The following is a 20,665-nucleotide window of genomic DNA, read 5'->3' on the forward strand; positions in this document are numbered from 1 at the left end:
CTTTGTAATAAACCAGTAAATATAAGTGTTTCCCTGAGTTCTGTGAGCTGCTCTAACAAATTAATCAAACAAAAAGAGGGGGTTGGGAGCCCAAACTTGAATCCAGTAGGTTTTCTGGAGGCCTGGACTTGCTACTGGTGAGAAGGAGAGGGTGGTATTATGGGACTGAGCCCTCAGCCTATGGTTTCTGAGAATTTCTTTAGGTAGTCAATGTCAGAATTACCGGATACTCAGCTGGTGTCCACCGCAGAAGAGATTTCTTGGCTGGTGTGTGCGGAGAAACCCCCACACATTTGGTCACAGAAGTCTTCTGTAATGTTTATTGTTGTGGTATGAGAACAAAGGAAAAATGCAGTTTGAGTTGGTTTTTTCATATATAGACCCTGAACACAATAACATACCTAAATTGCATCTGTAGACTTAAAATACACTGAGTGTTTGTCCCACAAATTTCTTATATTGAAATCTTACACCCAGGCTGGGTGCAGTGGCTCATGCCTGTAATCCTAGCACTCTGTGAGGCCGAGGTGGGAGGATGGCCTGAGGTCAGGAGTTCGAGACCAGCCTGAGCAAGAGTGAGACCCCCATCTCTATTAAAACTAGAAAAAATTAGCGGGGCATGGTGGCAAGCACCTATAGTCCCAGCTACTTGGGAGGCTGATGCAGGAGGATCCCTTGAGCCCGGGAGTCTGAGGTTGCTGTGAGCTAGGTTGACACCACAGCACTCTAGCCTAGGCAACAGAGAGAGATTCTGTCTCAAAAAAAAAAAAAAAAAAATCTTATACCCAATGTGATGGAATTAGGAGGTGGTACTTTTGGGAGGTGGTTAGGTCATGAGGGCAGAGTCCTCCATGAATGGAATTAGTGTCTTAAAAATGATCCCAGAGAGCTCTCAGCTCCCTTTCCACCATGTGACGACAGAGCAAGCTCCTGGCAGTGGGCAACCTGGAGGAGGGCCCTCCCCAGAACCTGACCATGCTGGCACCCTGATCTTTGACTTCCATCCTTGAAAACCGTGAGCAATAAATGTTTGTTTCAGCCACCCAGTGGATGGTATTTTGTTATAGCAGTGCAAAATGACTAAGAATAAATTAATGAATATGCACAGACAGGAGAAGAATTTGGTGCAGAGAATGTGCTCGATAAACATGGCCACGCTTCTCCCTTCTTTCACTGGATAATCAATGAAATTGTCATGTTGGATAGGACATTTACAAAGTCTCTTCTTAAATGATTTTTCTAGGTAACTAAAACACTTTCCACAGATGCTGTTAATAACTATTAGGAGAGCTTAATATTATGTCACACGCATTTTTATTTCTTATGACTCTCTCTAAACCTACTTCTTTGTACCTACATGTTATTTCATAAAATGAATGTGGTATGATTACTTAAACATTTCCATCATCCTGAACACTAACTGTGCTCAAGGTAACATAACCTGTGATTAATGCCTTGCAATTATGGAGTATCTCCTCGCTACAAATTAAAAAAACAAAAAAACACAAAAACACTGCATATAAAGTAAGCGTGTATACAATTTCCTTTGGAAAGTAACAAATGGAGTTAAAGGAAGGACCTCAGGTGAAAGATTCCTGTTCTAGGCCATTTGAGGCTCTGGTACATTTTGTGAACTTGCAAATAACCATCACAACTGCCTTCATGTGTATGTTGTTCCTGATGTATACACATCCAGACTTACCACATAACAACCACAGCTAGCATTTACTGAGCACTTATGGTACAGGGGACTGTTCTATAAGGGTTTTCCATTTATTAATGCATTTCACTCTCATCTGAACCCCATCTTCAGAGAGTGCACTAAGCTAGGCAAAAGCAGAGACACACATGAAATCCTGTAATCTACATCCTGAGTCTGGGCTAAGTCTTATAAACACAAATCACATGATAGAAAAACTCACCTGAACCTTTATTTTAAGATGTATAGCAATTCTTCCCCTGCAGAGATGCCCATTCTGAAAAAAGCTGACCTAAGGTTAAGAGGAAGATAAAAAATGATGCATTAGGGCCCTTCTGGAATGCGGGCGTATTAGAAAACATCCTCTAAGACACTCTGGCCCTTAGGCCTTATCTAAAACCAATCAGAAATAAGAGGGCCCCAAGATCTGAGTTTCTGGGAGATTCCTGAAGACTAAGCTCCGAAACCGAGGTTGTGAAACGCGCAGCCGCCCCTTCTTCCCACCTCCCCCTCCCCAGGGGCCTCTCTCTCTACATAAAGGAATTCTACCAGAGGCCACTTCCTCCTGTCACTCAGGTGGCCCGCATGGACCGCCCTTCTGGCTGTAAAACTGTCCCCTCGTGACTATGTCTTTTTCTTTCTTACTGATCATTTTCACCACCGGATTCAGGCTCTTACGTCCCTTTGCGGCCACTTTTCTCAGGCAGGTACCGCTCGGTTACGAGGCGAAGGCAGAAAACAGCAGAGACATTCGAGCTACAGGTTGTACCTCCACGGAGGACCGAGCTCACACAAAAGGCCATCCTCCGAATTACTCAGGCACCCAAGCGCAAACCTGCACCTCACAGCCTCACGAAAACACACAGCGTCACGAAACACACGTCTGCCTGTCAACCGCACATAAGTGAAAAGACACATACGTTTGTCAGCCACGGAGACACATCCTGGCTGCGCCGCCTCCGCAAAGCCCGCGAAAATGTACCTCCCGGAGCAGAGTCCCGGAGACAGCGCCGGCTGCTTCCCGCCTCACAGATGCTCACACGCTCCGGGCTCCACCAGCCCCAAAGCCTCTACAACACCCCTGCGCCACAGTTATGGAGCGAGGGCCCGGCTGCGCCAGCCCCACACACTCTCAAGCGAATGCGTCACACAGCCACACGTCCTGTGCACGGTGCCTCAGAGCCCATACGCACGTATATCTCACTCTGCACGGAGTGGCCGAGAGACAGCAGCTGCGTCACCAATGCAGATGCTCCCGGAGCACAATTCCCAAGGCCCCCAATGACGCTCACACGCACACCTGTGTCACAATTACGAGGACAGAGCCAGCCTCGTTAAGCCCGCACACTCCCACGCAAGTGCGTCACACACGTTCGGTCCCCGTCTGACCGACCGACACTAACGCGCATGCGCACCCATCTTAGTCGCAGGGCCGGCCCTCGGCCTCCCCAGTGCCCAGAGCGCGCGCTCACGCAGACACACAGTACGTACGAACACGGGGATCTTGACAGAGATGCGCGCTCGCGCACAGAACTGTCCATACGCCCATACTGGTGCGCGCACACACGCATGCACACACATACACACACGGACACGTCGGCACACACACTACCAAGTGCATGTTCCTGCACGCGCATATACACACGTGCACGCTTGCGCGCGCGCGCACACACACACACACACACACACACACACACAAACACACATGTGCGCCGCACCTCGAGGCCACAGGTTGAGGCTCTATTCGCGCCCTCTCAGCAGGGTGGCTCTCTCACCGCCATCCCCGCCACACCCCTGGGCTCTGGTTTCTTCCAGGGAAGCGAACAATTCCCCATTCAGGCCCAGTCACTGCGGGGACCTCGAGAGGGAGCGCAAGGGTCGGGGATGGTCCCCGGACGGTATCCCGGGAAACCAGCGCCTACATGTCCCTGCGTGTCCCAGCATGCAACTCGGCGCCCCTCATGGGGCTGGGCCTCGCAGACCTCTGGGAAATGGAGTCCAGAACATTCTCCCAGCGGGAGTCTGAGAGCGGACTTGAGAGGACTGCCAGGGCGGACAGTGTCACTCTAAGCACGTCCTGCCCACCGGAGACAGCCCTTCTGTGAAGAGGGGCTGTGTCATCCAACTCGGACCTCGCGTGGCCTCCGGATCGGGTGCTCTGGTCCGGATGTGGCGGTCCTCAGGATGACGCCCCTTCCCAGCGGCAGCTCGGATTTCTCCTCAGGCCTTGCTCACCGGTGCCTGGAGCTGCTTCCATTCAGTTTCCCTTCCTTGCTGGATTATAAACAACGAACAGGGAGCAGCTATGTCCGTTTAGTCATTCATTCTAAGTACTAATTTCACAGCGTCTGGCATATACAGGCACTTAATAGGTGTCTGATTTTGGCTCTGAATTCCACTTTTTGGAATGTATATGAAGGAGATTTCTATATAGTACATAAATGTGTGCCCCAGTATGTTCAGAGAACATTTTTTTGTGAAAGTTTTTCCTTTTTAAATTGATAGAATTGTAGATTCATATTTACTTGTAAGAAATAATACTGAGAGATGCTCTGTACCTTTCACCTGACTATCCCAACTGGCGATTAGTATAGTATGATATCACAAGCGGGACATTAACATGGATAGAATCCATTGATGTTACCTAAATTTCTAGAGAATAATTTTTAAAAAGTGAAAATTTCACAGTAGAGGACACATTATAAAAAGTTTGGTTCCTACTTAATGACACAGATACATTTACTAATGATGATATTGAAAATTGAGAAAGAATTTATGATGAATTACTAAGAGAAAAAGGTAGGTTCAAAAGGTATGTATAATTTGGGAGGAGACTTTGTGGTGAAATTAAACACGTGGGCTCTGTGGTCTGACTTTCATAATGTGAATCTGAGCTGTGATTCACTATTAGTTTAATATTGGTATTTCTTCACTGGTAAAATTAGGACAAGGTATGACTGAATTATTAAGATAATCTACATGCAGTAATATGTAAAGATTATTTCATATAAGCTCCCCCTTATCACTGAAAATCAGTAACATTACATATCCTTGAATCCATTTTTAAAAGAGGCTCAAGTCTGTCATTTCCGTTTTTTTAACACTAAAATGTGTTTCTTACACCATCTGTCAATAGAGTGAACACTAACTAAAAACAACTTTCAGAGCCTGATGTTAAGAATGAAATTATTTTTGTTTCTTTTTGTTTAGCCACATTAGGAAAAAAGATTCTAAGACACACAAGGAGGAAATGTTTCTTCTCACCAGAACGTAGGGGAACAGACATATGATTCTGCATCAAAAATTGAGCTCAGAGAATCTAATCTTAGACAATGCCAAATTGAGAACATTAGCAAGAACATGAATCATGTGTTATGGGAGATTTATATAAACAGTTTTATTTGCCATCTTACTCATTTTCCCTATATCTTGCGTTTGTTACTTACACAGTGTATATTTGTTACTTATACACATAATTATGGAAATGTTACTTGTACAATGTATATTTTCAAGGCACCAGGCATCAGTGATTCTTGTCATGCTCTTTGAAAAAAACAATAAAATTGTAGAAAATCTAATTTTGAAAGGCTACAAAGTCGTTCCTCAGTATCTGTGGGGGACTGGTTCCAGGACTCTTTTGGACATAAATATCCTCAAATGCTTAACACTCTTATGCAAAATGGGGTACATAACCTAAGCACATCCTCCTGTATATTTTATGTTTTTATATTTTCTGTAGAGTCGGAGGTCTCGCTGTTGCTGAGGCTGGTCTCAAACTCCTGGCCTCAAGCAATTCTTCCGCCTCGGCCTTCCAGAGTGCTAGGATTATAGGCATGAGCCACCACCCCTGGCCTCCTGTATACTTTAAATCATCTCTAGATTCCTTATAATTCCCAATATAATTATTAATGTTAATAATTTTCAGATTGTATAGTTTAGAACAATGAGAAGAAAAAACTGTCTGTACACATTCAGTAGAGATGTAACCATCTTATTTTTTTTCCCCAAAACATTTTCAATCCATGGTTGGCTGAATCCATAGATGCAGAACCCATGGATATGGACAGTGGACTGTATTTTTTTGATAATTTATTGCCATAAGATTAGTTTTAAATTATGTATCTCTAATCCTATATGGTGTAAATATGTGAGAGGTTTTAGAAAACTCGACATAGATCACTGGCATGCCTCTCCCTTCCCCACATGCTCACAGGTACAAATAATATGATCCATGGCTGGGTTGGATTGCTTTTACAAACTATGATTCAGAGAATCTTTGACTCATTTATATGATCAAATAGAAGGATTTAATGCTCCAGAAAACCACACAGACTTGCCTGGGGGAAAGCTGAGGATTGGAAACATATATACCAAGATATTAACAGTAATTATCTCTGGATGGTACAGTTATAGGTAATTAATTTTGAGATTCTTCTCTATGAGCTCCTTAGGGGACTGATTTTTTTCTGCAGCTGGCCTGTGTTAATCCTGTTATAAGAAATAGAACTTTTCCAGAAGAGATTTTGGAAGAAAAAAAAAAAAAACCCAGAAATATAACTTGCTGGATGCGGTAGCTCATGTCTGTAATCCTAGCACTTTGGCAAGCTGAAGCAGGAGGATAGCTTGAGGCGAGGCGAGGAGATTGAGACCACCCTGAGCAACACAATGAGACCCTGTTTCTACAAAAAATAGATAGATTAGCTGGGTGTGGTGGTGGTGTGCACCTGTAGTCCTAGTTACTCAGAAGGCTGTGGTGAGAGCATCACTTGAGCCCAGGAGTTTGAAGTTGCAGTGAGCTATGATCACACCACTGCGCTCTAACCCTGGGCAACAGAGTGAGACCCTGTCCCCCAAAACAAACAAAAACACCCCCCAACAAACAATCAAAAACAAAACACAACTTAATGGAGTCTCAATTGAAAAACTGATTAATAAGAAAAACAAGACTAGAATTACAGAGGAATAAGTATATTCTAAAGGAAAGTTTCATTGGATATGTCCGTGGTAGAAAGTATAACTATCTCTCAAAGAGGTCTATATCCTAATTATGGAACCTGGGAATATGTTATGCTGCATAGCAAGGGAAATGTTATAAGCTAAACCTTAAAATTAGGGAGGTTATCCTTAATTAATCCAGGAGGACTACTATAATCACAAGGGTCCTTAAAAGTAGATGAGGGGGGTCAGAAGAAGAAAGAGAAAGATGTGAAGACAGAAGCAGAGTCAGAATGAGGTAATGTGAACGGCCGGGCGCGGTGGCTCACGCCTGTAATCCTAGCACTCTGGGAGGCCGAGGTGGGCGGATCGTTTGAGCTCAGGAGTTCGAGACCAGCCTGAGCAAGAGCGAGACCCCATCTCTACTAAAAATAGAAAGAAATTATATGGACAGCTAAATACATATATAGAAAAAAAAATTAGCCGGGCATGGTGGCGCATGCCTGTAGTCCTAGCTACTCGGGAGGCTGAGGCAGGAGGATCGCTTGAGCCCAGGAGTTTGAGGTTGCTGTGAGCTAGGCTGACGCCACGGCACTCATTCTAGCCTGGGCAACAGAGTGAGACTCTGTCTCAAAAAAAAAAAAAAAAAAAAAAAAAAAAAAAAGAATGAGGTAATGTGTCAAGGATTTAATTTGTCTTTGCTGGCTTTGAAGATGGAGGAAGGGGTTACAAGCCAAGAAATGCTGGCAGCCAGTAATAGGCAAGGAGAGAATGCCTCCTGGAATCTCCAAAAAAAGAACACAGCCTTGAAGATCTTGGTTTTAGCAGGTGAGACCTACTTCAGACTTTTCACCTCTAGGACTTAAGATAATACATTTCTGGTGTATTTTTTCACGGCAGCAAAAGGAAATTGACACAGGCCTAATATTAAAAAACAGTGTGGGCCCGGCGTGGTGCCTCACGCCTGTAATCCCAGCACTCTGGGAGGCCAAGGCGGGTGGATCGTTTGAGCTCAGGAGTTTGAGACCAGTCTGAGCAAGAGCGAAACCCCGTCTCTTCTAAAAAAAAAAAAATAGAAAGAAATTAGCTGGACAACTAAAAATATATAGAAAAAATTAGTGGGGCATGGTGGCACATGCCTATAGTCCCAGCTACTCGGGAGGCTGAGGCAGAAGAATTGCTTGAGCCCAGGAGTTTGAGGTTGCTGTGAGCTAGGCTGACGCCACGGCACTCTAGCCCGGGCAACAGAGTGAGATTCTGTCTCAAAAAAAAAAAACCAGTGTGACTGAAACAAACATCATCTCCCTGAACTTGAACATCTTTTCACTATGAATCAGATCACAGTCTGACCCTGAGCACAATAATGCAGCTACAATTCCTCTGCAGAGTGAATGAGGGAGTATGTGCAAAATAAGAATGATGGTACTGAAAAAGTACTCAATAAATGTGGCCTTGCTCCTCTCCTCCTTCACTAATAATCAAGTGTCATGTTGGAGTCATTATTTACAAGGTGTCCAGTTAAAGGGAATTTAGACAATTTAAAATTTCCATGCATACTGTTGTTTATAAATATTAGCATTGTTTAATATTATGTCATATGCATTTTCCTATATTATCACTATCTCTAAACACACAACTTCTTAGCTGCATATCTGCTTTAGTCTGTCTGGGCTGCAGTAACAAAATCCTTATACTGGGTAATTTTAAAAAACAGAAATTTATTGTTCATAGTTCTAGAGGCTGGAAAGTCCAAATTCAAAGCACCTGCAGATTTGGTGTCTGGTAAGGGCCCATTCCTCATATTGGCTTCTTCTGGCTGCATCCTGACACATAAAGGTGACAAACATGCTCTCTTCAGCCTCTTTTAAAAGGGTACTGCTCTCATTCTTGAGGGTGCAGCTGTCATGAACTAATGGGGCTCATCACCTTGGGGGTTAGGTTTCAACATCTGAATTTTGGGGGGACACCAACATTCAGACCATAGCAATATTACTCCATATCATCAATGTTTCATGATTTACTTTATCATTTCCATCATGTTGAACACTACCTGTTGTCAAGGGAATACAGACTTTGATTCTAGACTCATGGGTCTAAATCTCTTTGGGTCACATACACCCTTCTTAATGCCATGAAATTATAGCCTTTCCCTTCAGAGAAGAAAAAAAAAACTACAAAGATACACAGTAAGTATGTATAAAATTTCCCTTGGAAAGGTATAAATGAAGTTAAAGCAAGGACTTAGGTTAAGGATTCCTGTTCTAGACTATTTGAGGGGTGCTGGTTCACTTTGTGAACTTCCAAGAACGGATCACAATTTTTTCCCAATAAAGACAGGGTCTCACTATGTTGCCCAGACTGGCTTCAAACTCTTGGGCTCCTGTGATTCTCGGGTTTCAACCTCCTAAGTAGCTGGGATTATAGGTGCATGCAACCGTGTGTGGCCATCACAATTACCTTTCTATGTGTGTTGTTCATGATCTATAAACATCCAGACTTACCACATAACAACAACAGTTGGTATTTACTGAGTACTTACGCTCCAGAGGTTGTTCTATGGTGGTTTAATGCATATTAATTCATTTTATCCTTATCACAAACCTATCTTCATAAAGCTCAAAAAGGCAGGAAAAAGCACAGGTAGGACTAACACCCTGATACTCTAGGTTAGGCTCAGCAAACTCCTGCCCTCAGGCCAAATACCGTCTGCAGGCTTGTTCTGTATGAACAAAGAGCTAAGAATGGTTTCCACATTCTAAAGGGTGGTGAAGACAAAAAGGACAAACAACAAAGGAGGAGGAAGGAGCATAATTCCCCACTCCTTAAGCGTGAGCTGTGCATAGTTGACTTCCAAAGAGTACAGTATGGCAAGGAAGAAAAAAAGAGTAACCTATAGTGCAAAGAACTGACAAACACTACCTCAGCCAGGTGAAGATCAAGGTCAATCCCAACAGTCATCAATTATGTTGATAGTATATGCCCTTGCTATGGTAGGATGAAAGTGGTTATTTCCCTCTCTGATCATCCTCTTCCAACCCCATAATCCCAGTCTAATAATGAGAAAAACACCAGAATAATTCCAACAGAGGGTCATCCTACAAAACACTTCACCTCTCAAAACTGCCAATGTCATCAAAAGCAAGGAAAGTCTGAGAAACTGTTACAGCCAAGAGGAGTCTAAGAAGATGTAACAATGACATGGAATGTGATGTCCTGGATAGAATCCTGGAACAGATAAAGAGGATTAGGTAAAAACTAAGAAAACCTAAGTAAAGCTTGGAGTTTAGCTAATAATCACATATAATAAGCAGTTCACTAACTGTAACAAATGTCCCATACTCATCTAAGATGTGAATAGGGAAAACTGGGTGCAGAGTATCTAAGAACTCTCTCAACTATCTTTGCAATTTTTAAAATTAATCTAAAACTGTTCTGAAAAGTACAATGAATTGAAAAGAAGATTAGAATGATGTAAACAAGGCAATGAAACAGGAGGTCCCTTGCTTATGTCGCCATACAGAAACAATTATTTAGCACCTGTCACAGACAATGCAGTTTTGTGGGAGCCTACTGATTCATGCAGGAGTCTGTGAAACCATGCTGGAGCCTTAGACCTAGGAAGGTCGTTCTGAGAAGGCATAACTGCACCCAGGTGGCAGACTCACCAATTGCTGTCTTGGCTCCAGAATACAAATAGCCCCATCACCCTGTGGACTTTGCAAATCCCATTTGGCTTTGATCTTGCTACCAAAACCACCTCCCCAAGGAGCCCAGAAAGAGTCACGCACACTAGTGCCTCAAAAGACTGACCTCAGTCCCAAGTGTGGACCTTGAAATAAATGACCCCCACAACTCTGCTCCAGCTCCCAGCTATGGTCCTAGACCAGTCCTGCTCAAAGAAGCACTGAGAGGGAGACATGCCTGACAGAGTCCCAGGGGTAGGCTCCCTGGCCTTGGTCCCATGACAAAGCCTGAAGGAACCTTGAATCTCAGATCCAGCACCTCTTGACTGCATTTTGAGAGCAGTTCTGCCTGCTAAGATAAAGTCTGGGAAATTTGATGTCTGGGCCACCAGGGCAGAGTTGCAGACCTCAATCTCACAGCATGTCTGAAACAGTCCTGTTTTAGTCCATTTTATGTTGCTATAATAAAACGACACAGATTGGGCAATTTATAATGAACAGAAATTTATTTGGCTTATGGTTCCTGAGGCTGGGAAGTACAAAATCATGGTGTCTGCATTTTGCGAGGACCTTTGTGCTGTGTCATCCCAAGACATGCGCAAGAAAGCAAGAAAGGGCCAAGCTCACTTTTATAACAAATCCACTCAGTAGTAACAAACTCTGATAACATCATTAACCCATTCATGCGAGCCAAGCCTCATGATCTAATCACCTCTTAAAGGTCCCACCTCTCAACACTGTTTCAATGGCAATTAAATTGCAAAGTGAGTTTTAGAGGGGGACCTCAAATATAGCAGGCCCTGCTTCTCTACTCCAACACCTCTTGGCTGCAGTCCAGGAGTAGTTCTGCCCATCCAGGGACCTGAGGGAGGCACACCCAACAGTGCCCCTGTAGGCTGACCTGCTGAACTTCATCCCACTGTGGTACTTGAAAAAACTTTATAAATTAGCTCAAGCCACTCTACTGTGGTATGAGAGTATGCCTACCTGCTCAGGAACTTCCTGGGAGTCATGCCTGTTGTTACCCTAGACATAAGTTACAGATCTTGGCCTTGGCTATAGATCTTGCAGCAGCCCTGTGACTTGGTTCTGCAGACTGTGGCAGTACTTCTTGCCCAGGGACTCAGCCAGTGATCAAGTGGAAGCACACCCAGGAACCCAGATGAAGCCAAACCCATCTGTATATCTGTTGCCAGTCTGCCACCTGTGGTCCCAGTACTAGCCCTATGGACCAAGGTCATGGAGACAGTCAAGATCACTCAAGGACCAGAGAGGGATCTGTGTCCTGTAAAGCCCCTGGTAACAGGCCTGTCAACCAGAGACCCCATTGCAGAACCACGGGTAGTCACATGTCCCAGCTTCGATCCCATTCAACCACAATCCAGGTGAAGTCCCATCAGTTAGGTGATCTAACAGAAGGCAATAATATGTAGAAAGCAGCATGTAAAGACTAGAAGAGGCATGTGCTCCCTCAAATGTGCAGACACCAATGTTAAGGCTACACAGATAACAAAGAATCAGGCAGCTATGACACCACCAAAGGAAACTAATAAAGCAGCAGTAACACATCCCTAGAAAATGGAGATCTATGAACTGCCTGGGAAAGAATTCAAAATAATCCATTTATAGAAGCTCAACAAGATGCAAGAAAACCTAGGAAGACAACTAAATGAAATTAAAAAAATAATTCATGAAAAAAAGAAAAAGAAATTTAGTAAAAAACCCAGGAACCATAAAAAAGAACCAACAGAAATCCTGGAACTGAAGAATACAATGACAAACTCAAAAATCCAACAGAGAACATGGACAGCAAATTTGATCATGCAAAAGAAAGAATTAGCTAACTTGAAGACAGGTCATTTGAAATTAGCCAAGAAGAGGAATGAAAAGAACAAAAAGGAATGAAAGGCCAGGCGCGGTGGCTCACGCCTGTAATCCTAGCACTCTGGGAGGCCGAGGCGGGTGGATAGCTCGAGGTCAGGAGTTCAAGACCAGCCTGAGCAAGAGCAAGACCCTGTCTCTACTAAAAATAGAAAGAAATTATCTGGCCAAATAAATATATATATAAAATATATATATAGAAAAAATTAGCCGGGCATGGTGGTGCATGCCTGTAGTCCCAGCTATTCGGGAGGCTGAGGTAGTAGGATTGCTTAAGCCCAGGAGTTTGAGGTTGCTGTGAGCTAGGCTGATGCCACAGCACTCACTCTAGCCCGGGCAACAGAGCAAGACTCTGTCTCAAAACAAACAAACAAACAAACAAACAAAAAAACCACAATGAGATATCACTTATCTCCAGTGAGAATGGCCTTTATCAAAAAGTCCCAAAACAATAAATGTTGGCGTGGATGCAGAGAGGTAGGAACACTCATACACTGCTGGTGGGACTGCAAAGTAGTGCAACCTCTGTGGAAAGCAATATGGCGATACCTTAAAGAGATAGAAGTAGATCTACCATTTGATCCAGCAATCCCATTACTGAGCATCTACCCAAAAGAACAAAAGACATTCTATAAAAAAGACATCTACACTCGAATGTTTATAGCAGCACAATTCACAATTGCAAAGATGTGGAAACAACCCAAGTAACCATCAATACATGAGTGGATTAATAAAAAGTGGTATATGTATACCATGGAGTACTATTCAGCTATAAGAAACAATGGTGATATAGCACCTCTTGTATTTTCCTGGATAGAGCTGGAATACATTCTACTAAGTGAAGTATCCCAAGAATGGAAAAATAAGCACCACATGTACTCACCATCAAATTGGTTTCACTGATCAACACCTAAGTGCACATATAGGAATAACATTTATCGGGCATCAGAAAGACTGGGGGGGGAGGAGGGGATGGGTATACACATACATAATGAGTGTGATGCGCACCATCTGGGGGATGGACACGCTTGAAGCTCTGACTCGGGTGCGGCGAAAAGGCAACATATGTAACTTAAATATTTGTACCCCCATAATATGCAGAAATAAATAAATAAATAAATACATGAATAATTAAAAAATAAATAAAATAAAAAATTAAATTAAATTAAAATAAAATAAAGTAAATAAAATATAAAATAAAATAAAACAAAACAAAATAAAGGGTCTTGCTATATTGCCCAGGCTGGAGTGCAATGGCTATTCACAGCAGTGACTATAGTGCCCCAGAGCCTCAAACTTCTGGATTCAAGTGATCCTTCCATCTCAGCCTCTCAAATAGCTGGGACTACTGTTGCGCGCCACCGCCCCAGGCTAAGAGTTAGATTTTTTAAAAAGATAAACAACACTGAGCAACTCTGAGCTTGAAAAACAAAGAAAATAAGAGAGAAGACTCAAATCAATAAAATTCCAAATGAACAAGCAGATATTACAACTGATAACCCAGAAATACAAAAGATCATAAGGCAATACTATGAATAATCATATACCCAAAAATTGAATAACCTACTGAAATGTATAAATCCCTAGAAACCAACCAACCAAGATTAATTCATGAAGAAACAGAAAATCTGACCTCAACAATAATATGCAAGGAGATTGAATAAGTAATACAGTCTCCCACCAAAGATAAGCCCAGGGCCTCATAGCTTTACTAATGACTCAGTGAAACATTCAAAGAAGACCTAATACTAATTCTTCTCAAATTCTTCCAAACAAGTGAAGAAGAGGGAATACTTCCAAACTTATTTTTTGAGGCCAGAATTACCTTGATACAAAACTCAAAGACACTACAAAAAAATTACAGACCAATATCCTAGATAGGCATACATGGAAAGATTATCAACAACTTGCATTGCATGGTATTGGCACTCAGCAGTTTATTCATGACACAATGTTCAAAGGACAGCACCACAGAAATTCAGTATCTGGCACCATTGGTTTTCTTGGCTTTGTACATGTTAAACCTAGTATTTCTATTGATATAGTATTTCTATTTAAAAAAATTATCAACAACTCCAGTTGACCCTTCAACAACATGGATTGGAAGTATGCAAGCCACCTATATGTAGAGTTTCTTTTGCCTCTGCCACCCCTGAGACAGCAAGACCAACCTCTCCTCTTCTTTTCTCCTCCTCAGCCTACTGAACATGAAGAAAATGAGGATGAAGACATGTACGATGATACACTTACACTTTTTTTTTTTTTTTTTTTTTTTTTGAGATAGAGTCCCACTCTGTTGTCTGGGCTAGAGTGCCATGGGGTCAGCCTAGCTCACTGCAACCTCAAACTCCTGGGCTCAAGCAATTCTTCTGCCTCAGCCTCCCAAGTAGCTGAGACTACAGGCATGCGCTACCATGTCCGGCTAATTTTTTTTCTATATATTTTTAGTTATCCAGCTAATTTCTTTCTATTTTTAGTAGAGACGGGGGTCTCGCTCTTGCTCAGGCTGGTCTTAAACTCCTGAGCTCAAATGATCCTCCAGCCTTGGCCTCGATTCACTTACACTTAATGAATAGTAAATATATTTTCTCTTCCTTATAATTTCTTTTTTTGTTTTTTGAGACAGTGTCTCACTCTGTTGCCTGGACCATAGCAGCCTCAAACTCCTGGGCTCAAGTGATCCTCCTGCCTCAGCCTCCCAGGCAGCTGGGACTACAGGCATGCACCACCATGCCCGGCTAATTTTTTCTCTTTTTAGTTGTTTTGGCTAATTTCTTTCTATTTTTAGTAGAGATGGGGTCTCACTCTTGCTCAGGGTGGTCTCGAACTCCTGAGCTCAAGCAATCTTCCCGCCTCTGCCTTCCAGAGTGCTAGGATTACAGGCGTGAGCCACCGCTCCTGGCCCATAATTTCTTAATAACACTTTCTTTTCTCCATTTTACAGGTTCACACCTGTAATCCCAGCACTTTAGGAGGCCAAGGTGGGAGGACTGCTTGAGGCCAGGAGTTCAAGACCAACCTGGACAATAGAGAAAGGCCGTGTCTGTACAAAAAATAGAAAAATTAGCTGAGTGTGGTGACGTATGCCTGTAGTCCCAGCTACTCAGGAGACTGAGGAAGGAGGATCACTTGAGCCCAGGAACGTAAAGTTACTGTGATCATGCCACTGCACTCTAGCCTGGGTGACAGAACTACTATATGACCCAGCAATCTTCTACTCTGGGTATATATCCAAAGGAAATGAAATCAGTATCTCATAGAGATACCTGCACTCCTGTGTTTACTGTTAGCATTATTCACAATAGCCAAGATAAGGATTCAACCTACTTATCCGTCAGCAGAGAAATGGATGAAGAAATGTGGTATACAATTAAATACTATTCAGCCTTAAAAAAGAAAGAGGATCACTTGAGCCCAGGAGTTTGAGGTTGCAGGAAGCTTTGATGACACCACTGCATTCTAGCCCTCTATCCCAGGCAACAGAGTAAGACCCTCCCTGTCTGGGGGGGCGGGGGAGGGAGGGAAGTAATTACATTTTTCTTTTTTTCGTTTGAGACAGAGTCTCACTCTGTTGCCCAAGAGAGAGTGCTGTGGAGTCAGCCTAGTTCACAGCAACCTCAAACTCCTGGGCTCAAGGGATCCTCCTGTCTCAGCCTCCCGAGTAGCTGGGACTACAGGCATGCACCACCATGCCCAGCTAATTTTTCATATATATTTTTAGCTGTCCAGCTAATTTCTTTCTATTTTTAGTAGAGATGGGGTCTTGCTCTTGCTCAGGCTGGTCTCGAACTCCTGAGCTCAAACAATCCACCCGCCTCGGCCTCCCAGAGTGCTAGGATTATAGGCGTGAGCCACCGCACCCGGCCTGCATTTTTCTTTTTAAAAAAATCTTTTCTTGTTTTTTTCCTTTTAGAAATAGGGTTTTTGAGACAACATGGATGAACCCGGAGGACACTATTAAGTGAAATATGTCAGACACCTGCATGATCTAACTTATTCGTGGAGTACAAAAATGTTGAATTCATAGACACAGGGACATGGTTGCCAGGGGCTGGAAGGCAGGATGGGGAATGAGGAGATAAAAGGGGACAAGGCCGGGCGCGGTGGCTCACGCCTGTAATCCTAGCACTCTGGGAGGCCGAGGTGGGCGGATCGTTTGAGCTCAGAAGTTCGAGACCAGCCTGAGCAAGAGCGAGACCCCATCTCTACTAAAAATAGAAAGAAATTATATGGACAGCTAAAAATATATATAGAAAAAAAATTAGCCGGGCATGGTGGTGCATGCCTGTAGTCCCAGCTACTCGGGAGGCTGAGACAGGAGGATCGCTTGAGCTCAGGAGTTTGAGGTTGCTGTGAGCTAGGCTAACGCCACGGCACTCACTCTAGCCTGGGCAACAGAGTGAGACTCTGTCTCAAAAAAAAAAGGGGACAAAATTTCAGTTAGAGAAGAGAAAGAAGTTTTGGATATCTGTTGTACAGTATAGCAGCCAAACTGAATAATATCGTATGGTAAACTTTAAAAATGTCAACAGAGTAGATTTAAATGTTCTCATTATATACATAATTATTAGTGAGGTGAGATTTATGTTAATCAGCTTGACTTAATCATTTCACATGCATACAGATATCAAAACTTCAGTTGTACACCGTAAGTATATATAGACTGTCACTAATTAAATAAAAATAAAAAATTAAGGTCACGGGAAAAACCTCACAATAATGCAGAAAAATAAATAAATAAAAAGGAGACAAAATTATATGCAACCATATGTGACCCACAAAACATAAAATATTTGCTACCTAGGTTTTTACAGAACACGTCTGCCAACCCCTGCCCTAGATCCAGAACTCATACTGAACATCAAACCATATGGTTTCTCACAGCTGACACAAAGCAGCAACTGAAAAAAACAGAAGCTGTCAGCTCAAAGAAGTCTTGGATAATAGAAGAAATTCTGATTTACTGATTAATTGAAAAACATCCTTGCCTTTGATGACACAGAAATTTGATGAAACTCCACTTTTAAAATCTTCACAGGCTGGGCTCAGTGGCTCACGCCTGTAATCCCAGTGCTTTGGGAGGTAGAGGCGGGAGGATCGCTTGAAGCCAGGAGTTTGAAACCAGCCTGGGCAATATCATAAGACTCCGTCTCTAGAAAAAATAATAATAATAAAAAAAGCCTCACAAAGCTGACATGTTGTCATGTACTGACTAAACCATCAAACCTTCTCCTCTTTTGCTGTGTTTTGAAAACCCATCCCATTGGAAAAGACCAAAGATATATGGTGTTTGATTCCATCTAAAAACTAAACACCTCCTTATGAAACCACACTGTAAAATAAAGTGCTAACCTCTAGAAGGTATTTTTCTATACCATCAGATTCTTAGAACACCAGAGCACGTAGGAGGACTTGAACAATTTGATAAGGGCGTATGTGAACACTCAAAGGAGAGGGTTGGTCAATAGGAGTACACAGAAGGATACTCTTGTCACACCTCTCAGGGAGGAATTACTGGGATAAATTGCTATTAGGGAGGACATTTAGAGCCATAAAAAGCAATGAGTCCTAAACCATATAAACATAAATTTAATGCACATTTAATAAAGCTGATTTTAAGATATGTAACAATTCTTATTCCTCCTCAGGATGCTTTTTCTGAAGGACAGCTGACCTAGAAGAAGAGTACAAGAATGTGCACCAGGGTCTTCCTGGAGTACAGACTACATTAGAAAATATCTTCCAGGGCACACCTGCCCTCAGGCCACAGCTAAAACCAGTCAGAAATAAGAGGGCACTGGCATTCAAGAATTTGAGAGATCTTTGGGACTAAGCTGTATTTAGCTGGGGTTCTAGAACATGGAGCTGCCCCCTCCCCTCATGTACCAAGCTAGGTACTTCTCCCCTCCCAAATAGGAATCTCATTCATGAGGCTTTCTGCTCCTGTCATATAGGAGTCTGCATGGAAAACACTTCTGGCTCTAAAGTTATCTCATGGCTATGTCTGTGCCCTTTTTGTTGATGACATTCATGACAAGGTCCTGGCTTTCACATCCCATTGGGGCCACTGCTCCCATGCAGGTACCACATGGTTGGAAGATGAAGGCAGAGGAAGCAGAAGGGACACTGGAAATACAGATTACATTGTCATACATAGCCACGCCCACTCAGTAGCCATGCCCCTAATCACCCAAACACCATCCTAAACCATTCACTGACTCCCAATCCCAGGCCCTGTCACACCCACTGACAGGCAGGCCAGAGAGTCCCTGACCATCCCTGTCAATCTGACAGAAGTGCAAAGATACATCCTGGCTGTGCCACCTCCATCCATCCTGTAGGCATGCATCTCAGAACAGCAGTATCACCACCTAAAATGATCACACACTCAGCCCCTTTGCCAGCAAAGACACTTGGAAACACTTGTGTAACAGCTCTAAAGAAAAATACGGCCCTGTCACTTGTCCCCCCCACACTCCTAAGCAAGCACGTCGCATAATTTTTTTTTTTTTTTTTTTTTTTTTTTGAGACAGGGTCTCACTCTGTTGCCCAGGCTAGAGTGAGTGCCGTGGCGTCAGCCTAGCTCACAGCAACCTCAAACTCCTGAGCTCAAGCGATCCTCCTGTCTCAGCCTCCCAAGTAGCTGAGACTACAGGCATGCACCACCATGCCCGGCTAATTTTTTCTATATATATTTTTAGCTGTCCATATAATTTCTTTCTATTTTTAGTAGAGATGGGGTCTCGCTCTTGCTCAGGCTGGTCTCGAACTCCTGAGCTCAAACGATCCGCCCACCTCGGCCTCCCAGAGTGCTAGGATTACAGGCGTGAGCCACCACACCCGGCCACGTCGCATAATTGAATGCCCTGTCCCTGTGTCACTCCACAGAGCCCACACATACTTATCTCACCCTGTGAAGAGTCGGGGAGATATAGACAGCTGTGGTATTGGTATAGACCTTCAGCCAGAACCATCCCCATTACCCCCAATGACACTCACACACAGGTGTCACAGTCACTGTGACAAAGCTTGAAAGCATCATGCCACACACATACTCACATTCAAGTGTGTCACAGACCAAGGGACAGGGCTCATCCCTGTCATGCAGTCTCTCTTATGCACAGACTCACTGACACATATACAAATCCTCCCACGACTGGAAGCCACAGGTCAAGGCTCTATTTCAAGGGGGTGGCTCCCTCATTGCCATCCCCATCACACCCCTGAGTTCTGCATTCCTTCTTAGAAGCAAACAATCCCCCACTCAGGCCCAGCCACCACTGGGATATAGGGAGCGGGTGCAAGGGTTGAGGAGGACCCCGGATGGTATCCCAGGAAAGTAGAGCCTGAAAGTCCCCGCGTGTCCCAGCATGCAATTCAGCACCCCCTCATGGGGCCAGGCCTTGGAGACCTCTGGGAAATGGAGTCCAGAACATTCTCCTGATGGGGGCCTGAGAGTGGACCTGAAAGGGCTGTCAGAGTGGACGGTGTCACATTGAGCACATCCTGCTCCCTGGGGACAGCCCTTCCTGTGTGATAAGAGGCTGCGTCATCCCAACTCAGACCTCATGTGGCCTCTGGATCGGGGGTGATCTGGTCAAGATGTGGCTGTCCCCAGGATGATGCCCCTTTCCTAGCACCTCTCGGGCAAGGCAGCTGGGATTCTCCACAGGCCTTGCTTACAGGCTGCATTGAGCTTCTTGGATTCAGTTTCACTTCCTTGTTGGATTATAAACAATATACAGGTAGCAGCTATCCCTTTAGTCATTCATTCTAAGTACTAATAACATAGGGTCTGGCACAGTGCAGATACTTAAAAATTATACTATAATATCACAACCAGGACATGGACATAGATTGCACCAACTGATCTTATCCACAATTTCCAGAGAATAATGTTTAAAAATGAAAAAACAGAAATAGAAATATCTCACAGTAGAGGATAGTTAAATACATTATGGTCTGCTATATAATGGCATGGAATGCTAACAGTGATACTGATTCTTTTTTTTTTTTTTTTTGAGACAGGGTCTTGCTCTGTCTCCCATGCTAGAGTACACTGGCATCATCATAACTCACACTCCTGGGCTCGAGTGCTTCTCCCGCCTCAGCTTCCTGAGTAGCTGGGACTACAGGCACGTGCCACCAAGCCCAGCTAATTTTTCTATTTTTTGTAGAGATGGGGTTTTGCTCTTGCTCAGGCTGGTCTCCCAACTCCTGACCTCAAGTGATCCTCCCGCCTTGGCCTTCCAGAGTGCTAGGATTACAGGTGTGAGCCACCACATCTGGCCATGACACTTTTTTTTTTTTTTTTTTGAGACAGGGTCTCACTCTGTTGTCCAGGCAGGAATGCAGCGGCATCATCATAGCTCACTGCAACCTCAGCTTCCTGGTCTCAAGTGATCCTCCCACCTCCTTCTCCCAAAGTGCTAAGATTATAGGCATGAACTACCACACCTGACTGATT

General features: G+C 43.6%; 1 protein-coding gene and 1 non-coding gene across 2 annotated transcripts in view; one reads left to right on the plus strand and one right to left on the minus strand.

The window, feature by feature from the left end:
* The window catches only part of ZNF331 (zinc finger protein 331), a 40,222-nt gene that overhangs the window by 12,372 nt on the left and 7,185 nt on the right, over positions 1 to 20,665 (minus strand). The window contains exons 4-5 of the mRNA XM_069457696.1: positions 1,923 to 1,991; positions 224 to 310 (exon numbers count right to left, since the gene is read on the minus strand). The gene's annotated coding sequence lies outside the window, so the exon portion shown is untranslated. The remainder of the gene's footprint in view (positions 1 to 223; positions 311 to 1,922; positions 1,992 to 20,665) is intronic.
* LOC138375187 (small nucleolar RNA SNORA8) lies at positions 14,107 to 14,245 on the plus strand. The gene has a single exon (XR_011231442.1). It is a non-coding gene; the product is annotated as a small nucleolar RNA SNORA8 (small nucleolar RNA).

This window comes from Eulemur rufifrons, chromosome 24 (genome assembly GCF_041146395.1).
Source record: "Eulemur rufifrons isolate Redbay chromosome 24, OSU_ERuf_1, whole genome shotgun sequence".
NCBI lineage: Eukaryota > Metazoa > Chordata > Mammalia > Primates > Lemuridae > Eulemur > Eulemur rufifrons.